At 43.2% G+C, this 10076-nt stretch overlaps 2 pseudogenes; both read left to right on the top strand.

Moving 5' to 3' along the window:
• Window positions 1-2551: 2551 nt before the first annotated feature.
• Window positions 2552-3096, top strand: LOC105740265 (annotated as a pseudogene).
• A 1385-nt stretch (window positions 3097-4481) lies between these two features.
• On the top strand, window positions 4482-5793 carry LOC115834652 (annotated as a pseudogene).
• Window positions 5794-10076: the final 4283 nt, after the last annotated feature.

Genomic DNA, 10076 nt, shown 5'->3' with positions numbered 1-10076 from the left:
TATTTGACTCAGCAATCCCATTACTGGGTATATACCCAAAGGATTATAAATCATTCTACTATAAAGACATGTGCACACCTATGTTTATTGCAGCACTCTTTACAATACCAAAGATGTGGGACTAACCCAAATGCCCATCAATGATAGACTGGATAAAGAAAATGTGGCACATATACACCATGGAATACTATGCAGCCATAAAAAAGAATGAGTTAATGTCCTTTGCAGGGACATGGATGAAGCTGGAAGCCATCATTCTCAGCAAATTAACACAGGAACAGAAAACCAAACACCACATGTTCTCACTTATAAGTGAGGGTTGAAAAATGAGAACACATGGACACAGGGAGGGGAACATCACACACCGGGGCCTGTCAGGGATTGGGGATCAAGGGCAGGGAGAGCATTAGGACAAATACCAAATGCATGCGGGGCTTAAAACCTAGATGATGGGTTGATAGGTGCAGCAAACCACCATGGCACATGTATACCTATGTAACAAACCTGCACATTCTGCACATGTATCCCCAGAACTTAAAGCAAAATAAAAAAAAAAAAATTAGAGCGAGGACTGCTTTATGTTAGCTTTATACATTCAGAAAAAAAAAAAGAGAGAGAGAATGAATGCTTCAGACACACCCTGCGTGTGAAACCTCTCCCATCCCCATGAATGCTCCCAAAACACTTTGGGCCTTCATTATGGAAATTATACTCTGCTTGCATCTGTCTCCCTCTATGTAAATAGAGTGAAAGGTCAATCTTACTCATTTCTGTGCCCCCAAATCACAGTAGACACAGATAAACACTTGCTAAGTTGAATGGCATGAATTAACATCAGGGCATACGCTTTGAGGAGGTCTTTCTAGACTCTCCAACCTATGCCCAGGGCTCACATTTACCTGGAGAAGCAAAGGGAAGTCAAAGGAGCCAGGTGAGGCTGGAGCGCTGGGTCCAGACCCCTTACAACGCCTTGTGGAGGCTGAAGCTCTTCTGTGGTGGATGCTAATCTGCCATGTTGACTTCTGATTAACCCCAGCTCTGGGAAGGCCTCTAAGATTTCCAGTTCCTTGCGTAACAGCACATACTTTCCATGAATCCTGACCTTAGGTCTAAACCTTAATGTTATTGTACTTTATCTTACACATTCCTTCTGAATCACACATACTCTTCACCTATGGTATATATGCCCTGGATCTGGGAATAATGGCACAGGATCCACCACTTGTCTTGTGCCGCCAGAGACACAAACATGGCTTCTGTACCTAAGTGCCTATTAAATGTTTCTTTCTAAGAAACTGGATCTGTTAGCCTCTTTCTTTGGCCTCTCAGCTCCCTCAGACTTTTGGGGGTAAGCTTGCATAGACCTGCCCACAACAAAACACACCTCCCCCACCAACCCCAACTGGCTTTGGAGCCTTAACAGCTGATGGAGACAATCATTAATCCCTGCTACGCTGATTCCATGATTAAGGACACAAGCCTTCACCATAAGGCACTAGACACAGGACACGGGCTTTGGAGTCCACATAATAGGAGTTGAATACCAGCTTCTATCTTAAAAACAACAACAACAACAACAAAAAAAAAAAAAAAACAGAGAAAGATGAATGATACAATGGAAAAATGGCTAAGGAATGTAAGTCAAATAGCCAAAAATGTGCTTAATTTCATTAGTAATTAAAGAGATATATATTAAGCAGGACACAATTTTTCATCTAAGAGATTAATAGAGATATAAAAGAATGATAATATACAATGTCGGGCGAGCTGTAAGCTGCAACGAAACAAAAAACCCTGCACAGGCGAGCATCAATGAAATGTGTACACCCTTTGAATGAGTAATTCCACTTCTAGGAACTTATCCTATAGAAATTTGCAAAGATACACCTATAGGTATGTTCAAAGAAGTACCAGTTTTTAAGTACATATAATTTAAAAATACTCATAAAGTGATATATGCAACTATTTTTTAAATGGCACAGAGCCATATATTCTAATATAAAATGATATACAATGATATTAAGTGACCACAAGCAAGTTACAAAACACGTAATCTAATCTTTGTTTAAAAAATTAAGATAAGGCCGGGTGCAGTGGCTTATACCTGTAATCCCAGCACTTTGGGAGGCCAAGGTGGGCAGATCACCTGAGGTCAGGAGTTCAAGACCAGCCTAGCCAGCATGGTGAAACCCCATCTCTACTAAAAATACAAAAAAATTAGCTGGGTGTGGTGGAGGGTGCCTGTAATCCCAGCTACTCGGGAGGCTGAGGCAGGAGAATCGCTTGAACCCAGGAGGCAGAGGTTGCGGTGAGCTGAGATTGCGCCATTGCAGTCCAGCCTGGGCAACAAGAGTGAAACTCCATCTCCAAAAAAAAAAAAAAAAAAAATTTAAGATAAATATGTCGAGCCTGCCGCTGCCATCGCTGCCTGAAGGGAGCAAGAAGAGGCTTCGACCAGGGAGAAAACTCAGGAGAGGAGTCAACTCCCTAGCCGCAGCTGCTGCCAGAGAGGCCCACACACCCATTTCCCCATCCCCCTGCCCCGTTCACAATGCAGCCTGCTTCTGCAAAGCGGTACGATCAATCGAAGGGACTACGTCTTCATTGAATTTTGTGCTGAAGACAGTAAAGCTGTTCATGGACATTTTGAAAAATCCAAACTTACATTCAGTTTTCTTGGAGGAAATGATCATTTTAAGCATTTAAGTGAAATTGATCTTTTTCACTCTATTGATCCAAATGATCCTGGGCCTAAAAGAACGGACAGATCAATTTTATGTTGTTTATGAAAAGGAGAATCTGGCAGTCATGGCCAAGGTTAACAAAAAAAAAGGGCAAAGCTTAACTGGCTTAGTGTGGACTTCAACAATTCGAAAGATGGAAGATGACTCAGATGAAGACATGTCTAATTTTGATCGTTTCTCTGAGATGATGAACAGCATGGGTGGTGGTAAGGATGTAGATTTACCAGAAGTAGATGGAGCAGATGATGACTCACAAGACAGTGATGACGAAAAATTGCTAGATCTAAAGGATATTGTCATCACTTGGATTTTGAGAAAGAAAAATAACTGCTCTGCAAGATTTCAGAATTGAGAGAACTCCTGAATTGATAGCTCCAAAGGCATGCTGTATTTGCCTACTTTAACCCATTTTTCAACCTGTTTTGTTTTTGAAAAGGCTTCACAGAGGGTTGATATGTACCATTGTATGGGGCAATCTTAAGTCGGCTAAGTCAACAACCTGATGTATGAAGACTTCCCAGATTTCCAGGAAGCTGTTGAGGTCCTAGGCAATTGATGCAGCAGTTGGAATAAATACAAACATCTCACCTAAGTCTCCTTTTCTTCATAGCATAAATACTGACATGATAGGAAACTCTCAGCTTAGGGAAACAGAACTAAATTTTAGATTATAGAACATGGATCAGAAGTGGCTGGAACAAATTGGCTGACATCTTACTGGTAACCTGCTATTCCTCTGGTGTTATCCTTCAGGATTTTTCACTAAAGTTTATTTTTCAAAAAATTTACTTCACATGATTCTATGTAAGTGATCACTTGTCAGTGTTCCAGATGTATCTTAGCTAAATCTAGTGAATGCCCTGACTTAGATGGTTTTTTTAAATTATTCATTTGGGCCACGTGCAATGGCTCACACCTATAATCCCAGCACTTTGAGGGGCCAAGGTAGGCGGATCACCTGAGGTCAGGACTTCGAGACCAGCCTGGCCAACATAGGGAAACCTTGTCTCTACTAAAAGTACAAAAATTAGCTGGGCATGGTGGCGGGTGCCTGTAATCCCAGCTACTCAGGAGGCTGAGGCAGGAGAATCGCTTGAACCCGGGAGGCGGAGGTTGCAGTGAGCCGAGATTGCGCCATTGCACTCCAGCCTGGGTAACAGAGTGAGACTCTGTCTAAAAAAAGAAAAAATGTATATACATTTGGTATTGTTTGACCCTTAAGCTTTTACATCTCTTAGCATGGAGGACGAAGAAAGCTGTACATAGTTGCTTGATAGTGTGTACATTTAGACCAGATTTGTAGTTGCAGGGTCAGTATGGCAAATAAGTAAAAAAAAGTTTAATACTTTTTTTATTTCTTTTTTTGATTCAGCTTATACCAGAGCTGAAAACCTCAAGTTAAGTTCATGACAGTGGGGATTTTTTTAAACATCTACATTCTTTCTAATAAACTGTTGGAAGACTTAAGAAAAAATAAGATACATATCTCCTGGCATAAGCGTAGAAAAAGTCTGGAGAAACAGAAATAGAAGCTCTTTCTGGGGATACTTTTACTCTGTTTTGTTTAAATTTGTTAGAATAAGCATGTATCCTGCATACCATCTTCGTAATAAAATAAAAGCAATCAAGACTTTAACAACAAATGGGCATCTGGGGCAGGTCCCTTCTAAAGCACCTGTAGGTGCCGGGAGTCGCATAGCCCACTGCCAACGCCTGACCCCCCTCTGTGCACTCTGCATGCTGACCCAGGCCACCGCTCAGCAGCTGGAAGGAAGATGGTGCCTGATGGACACCAAAGGCTTTGATGAAGACATGAAAGAACTAGCAGTGGGAATAGCTCTGCAAAACACGGGTGCAATGGCCAGACCAGATTGTATCATCTCTCATGACAGCAAAAACCTCACCATAAAAACTGAGAGCACTTTGAAGACAACAGTTTTCTTCTTACACCCTGGTTAGAGAAGTTAGAAGAAACTACAGCTGATGGCAGAAAAACTCTGACTGTCTGCGCTTACAGATGGTGCATTGGTTCAACCTCAGGAGAGGGATGGGAAGGAAAAACACAACAAGAAAATCAAAAGATGGGAAATCAGTGGTGGACTGTGTCATGAACAATGTCACCTGTACTCAGATCTATGAAAAAGTAGAATATTATACCATGGAATACTATGCAGCCATAAAAAAGGATGAGTTCATGTGCTTTGCAGGGACATGGATGAGGCTGGAAATCATCATTTTCAGCAAACTCACGCAAGAACAAGAAACCAAACACCGCATGTTCTCACTCATAATTGGGAGTTGAACAATGAAAACACATGGACACAGGAAGGGGAACATCACACACTGGGGCCTGTTGAGGGGTGGGGAGAGAGGGGAGGGATAGCATTAGCAGAAATACCTAATGTAGATGACAGGTTGATGGGCGCAGCAAACCACCATGGCACATGTATACCTATGTAACAAACCTGCACATTCTGCACATGTACCCCAGAACTTAAGGTATAATTTAAGAAAAAAGAAAATGAAAAAAAAAAGTAGAATAAAAATTTCACCGTCACCTTGGACAGGAATTAGCTATGAAAATAAACAAGCTCAGTTCAATGAGCAGAGCTCCATACTGCTGGGTTGTTTTTTTTCTTCTTCATGACTGTGTTCACTTATCTTTATCACAAACATTTTACATGCAACTATTTCGAAGTGTTGATGGTTAGGATCATCCCTTTGGTTAATAAATGTGTCCATGCTAAGAACAAAAACAAATATAAAACAAACAAAACAAAGAATGCAGTGTGTTTCCTTTAGCAGCTATATGGCCTCAGGGCAAATTATTGACTTCTCTGACTCACAGATTCTTCATTTGTAAAATGGTCAACAAGAATATTGTCAATCTCAGAAAGTCATTGGCAGAGTTAAATGAGGAAATATATGTGAACGCTCGAGCACAGGGCTTAGCCGATGTCCATGCCTAATAAATGGTCCCCTCTCTCTTCTTTACTCCCTTTATCCCTGTAGCCATGTTCTGTCCCCCTAGGATGTTAGTCCTGAGTGAACGGCCAACTTTGTTTCTCTGTACAGGAACAGCTCGTCTTTCTCTTCCACGTTGCTGGTTTTCATCCTTGGATTGTCATTTTGTGTTTATTAATGATGGCGAGGTTGACTATTCTAGTAGCCAGTGGGCATGTCCTGTTTTCCCAGAGTCTCTTTCTGGACCAGCTCATCTGTGCACCTGGGTAGGGCTTGCTGATTTGTATATGTCACGTTAGGACAAATGCGCTGGGAGCTGGCCTTTGGGTTGTGGGAACCTGAAGTGGCAGACGGAGGGATTCTCCTCTGGGGTGCCAACTCACCGTACCTGCCAAAGCTCTCCATTAGCAGTTCCTTCATCTAGGGCTACATGGCTGGTGTCTACCAGCACAGGATGAGGGGAGAGGGAGAGGGTGCAAGAGTGTGAGAGTGTGAGCAGCCGACAGATGCAGCTGTTTAGCAGATAGACTTTCATGAATCCCTGGCACAGCCCTGCCGGCTCACTCCCATCCCTCGCCATCCTCCTCTCCAGGACTGATAGTGCGCAATGGGCTAGCTGTATCCTCTTGCATTCCCTTTTTTTTTTTTTTTTTTTTTTTTGAGATGGGAGTTTCCGCTCTGTTGCCCAGGCTGGAGTGCAATGGCACGGTCTCAGCTCACTGCAACCTCTGCCTCCTGGGTTTTAAGCGATTGTCCTGCCTCAGCCTCCCAAGTAGCTGGGATTACAGGCGCCCACCACTCCACCTGGCTAATTTTTGTATTTTTAGTAGAGATGGGGTTTCTCAGTGTTGGCCAGGCTGGTCTCGAACTCCTGACCTCAGATGATCTGCCTGCCTCGGCCTCCAAAAGTGTCCTCCCATGCTCATTCTTGGCTGTGGTTTTCTATATTCCACTTCCTCCATCACGATGCTTCTGTTTTCTACCTCCCTGAAATTCATTTAACTCCCTGTCCACTGAGGGGCCATCCTATTTTCTTCAGTTTTATAAGCTTAGTTTTCCTTCCTTCTTTTCTTCTTTCCTTCCTTCCTTCCATAATTCCTTCCTTCCTCCCTCTCTCCCTCCCTCCCTCCCCCCCTTTTTCTTCCTTCCTTCCATTTTTCTTTCTTCTTTTTCTTTCTTTCGCTCTCTCTTTCCTCTTCTTTGTTTTCTCTTCTCTCTTTTCTCTTTTCTTTTCTTCTTTTCTTTCTAGGATCTTCCTCTGTCACCCAGGCTGGAGTGCAGTGGTGCAATCACAGCTCACTGCAGCTTTGAATTCCTGGGCTCAAGTGATCCTTCAACCTCAGCTTCCCATTGTTTCTTTTCCTAATTTTAATGGCAAATCAGGAGGGGAGAAAGACAAACAAGTGTTTGGTTTGCTACACTGCAGAGGATGTCCAGACTAGCCTTTTAAAAGGCTGACTTCTTTTCTGACTTCTTTTCATTTGAAGGTTTTGATCCACACCAAAGTTCCCATGTCCCAGAAGAGGTACTACTTGCTGTTATGAACATTGACACCCTTATATAAATGCAGGCTGTGAACACACCTTCTGATCCACCTCGATGGATCAGTCTAGATGTCATGCACCATAGGAGTTGCTGTGCGTGCATAACTCGCTTACTCCTCATGGGAACCCAGTGAAGTGGGTATTACAATCCCCACCTTAAAGATGAGGTCATTGGGGCTTAGAAAGGAAACTAACTTGTGTGGGAATTTTTACAACATTCATTCAAGAAATATTTACCAAAAGCCTTCTATGTGGCAGTCACTATTCTAGGTGCTGGGGATAGAGAAGTAAACAAGACAAAGTCCCTGACCTCCTAGAGCTTATATTCTAGTTGGCAGAGATGGACAATAAAGGAACTAACAAACAAACAAATACATGGTGTGTCACGTGGTGACTGTGCTATGGAGAAGAACAAGGCAGGAAAGGGAGCGGGGGCAGGAATTGAAGTAGGGTGCCCTCTTAGACTAGATGGGAAGGCCTCACTGAAAAGGTGGTGTCAAGACCCAAAGGGGGACAATACAAGCTCCCTCTTTGATAAACGACAACCACAAAATGAGTCTTTTTTCAAGAAGGGAATCAGCTCTAATTAAATGGAGACTATGAACCCCGGGTGCGGTGGCTCACGCCTGTAGTCCCAGCTACTCGGGAGGCCGAGGCAAGAGGATCTCTTGAACCAAGGAGTTCAAGACCAGCTTGGGCAACATAATGAGACCTCTGTCTTTTCAAAAATAAATAAATAAATGGAGACTATAAAGCAAGGTACTTTATTTGGGTACTATACAGGCATTTCTGTGGGAAGCTGACTTTCCAACCGTAAACAACTACATAAAGATACTGGATGAGCTGAGGCATGAGCTCAGGTGAAGTCTCAGTGAGCTCTGCTGTGTTCTCTGTCACAGATTACAGGTTCCTCCACTTCGTTTTCCTACCATTTGACATAAGGAGATAAGAACTCTCCTGTCAAACTGTTTGATTGTAATATGCCTTTACTACCTAAAATATAAACTTTCATGTTTCGTAGACATCAAGGATGGTGAACCAGGTTTTAGCTACAAGAAGCCATAAGACACTATGCTACCACTTATGTAACAAAAGAGGAAATGGTGCATACACACACACACGCGCACATACATGCACTCATCTTCACACACAGGTGCTGTCATAGACAGCAGAGAATGCCCTCAATTCTTCTCCTCTCTAAATGTGTGCCCTCTTGCGAAGCGACTTTACAGCTCTTTCCACCATGATGTGGGGTCTATTTCTCCATCCCTTGAACCTGGACGTGGCCATATGAGGTTCATTAGCAAATATGATGAAAGCAGAAGCTTGAGAGGGCTTGCGTGTTGGAGTATAACCCCTTTTGCTGCTGGGAACTCTTCTGTCGTCACGTTAATTGGAGCTAGTCTCCCAGATGATGGGAGGCATGTGGCCATCACTTCAGCTGATGTTAAGTCAGCTTCTAGACATGTAAGGATCCTCTGGTCCGCCCAGCCTGACAATTCCAGACATGTGACTGAGGGCCATCCTCTACCACCCAGCCCTGCTAAGCAAGCCCAGACTGAAGTGCTCCACTGGCCCGTAGATTCCCAAGCTTGTTTTTTTCTTCACTCACTAAGCTTTGAAGGGTCTTGTTATGCAGCAAAAGCCAACATATATGTGCAGAGAATATCTCTGGAAAGATTTTCTTAACTGCTGACATTAGTTGGCTGCTGGGTAAGGTGGGTGGGATCAGAGGCAGGAATTACAGGGAAACTTTGTTCACTGCATTATGCTTTTTTTTATACCTTTTGAATTTTGAGCCCTATGTATTTACCTGTCCTAAAAACACACACACACACACACACACACACACACAATTGTAAAATGTTATAGCCATAAAGCATGACTGATGGAGAAGAGAGTTTTCATCCATAAATTGTACATTTTGCTGTTACTTCAAAAATACAGTAGGTCATCATTTAAGGTTGCTGATAGGTCCTTGAGAACTGCAACTTTAAATGAAATGACGCATAACAAAACCCATTTGACCACAGGTTAATTGACAGAAACCAGAGGTAAGTTCCTACAGTATATTTCTGTCACAAAAGCATCACCAAACTTCTAGATAAAAGACCAAACACTCCCAATATATTAACACTGAAATAAATGAGAACTACATATACATTTATTTAAGATTGGTAAAAACAAATAAGATAATTAGTTACCCAATTGTTTCAGTTCAGGTGACCGGAGTCTATCCCTGCAACTCAGGGTATAAGGGGGGATCGAACCCAGGCAGGACACCATCCCGTCCCAGGGCACACGTTCACACACTCACACACACACACCACACACTCTCCCACACACACACTTTCACACACTCTCTCACACACACACATTCTTTCTCCCACACACACTCACATTCTTTCTCCCACACACACACTCACACTCTCACACACACACTGACACACACTCTCACACACTCTCACTCTCTCCCACACACTCTCACACATACTCTCACACAAACACACACTCAGACACACTCTCATGCTCTCACACACTCACACTCACATTCTCACACTCACTGTCTCACACACACCCTCACACATCCTCTCACACACTCTCTCACACACACACTCTCATGCCCACACTCACATCCCCACACTCACACCCTCTCTCCCTCACACACACACTCATATCCACACATACACCCACACTCACTAACACACTCACCCCCACACTCCCTCACACACACACTCACCTCCCCACACTCATACATGCACAGTCATGTACCCACTCACACCCCACACTTACCCACACCCTCACACACACCCACGCTCACTCA

The sequence above is a fragment of the Nomascus leucogenys genome, chromosome 4 (assembly GCF_006542625.1).
Source record: "Nomascus leucogenys isolate Asia chromosome 4, Asia_NLE_v1, whole genome shotgun sequence".
NCBI classification, from domain to species: Eukaryota; Metazoa; Chordata; class Mammalia; order Primates; family Hylobatidae; genus Nomascus; species Nomascus leucogenys.
Note: the sequence above shows the minus strand (reverse complement) of the source record. Positions and strands in the feature narration are given on the sequence as shown.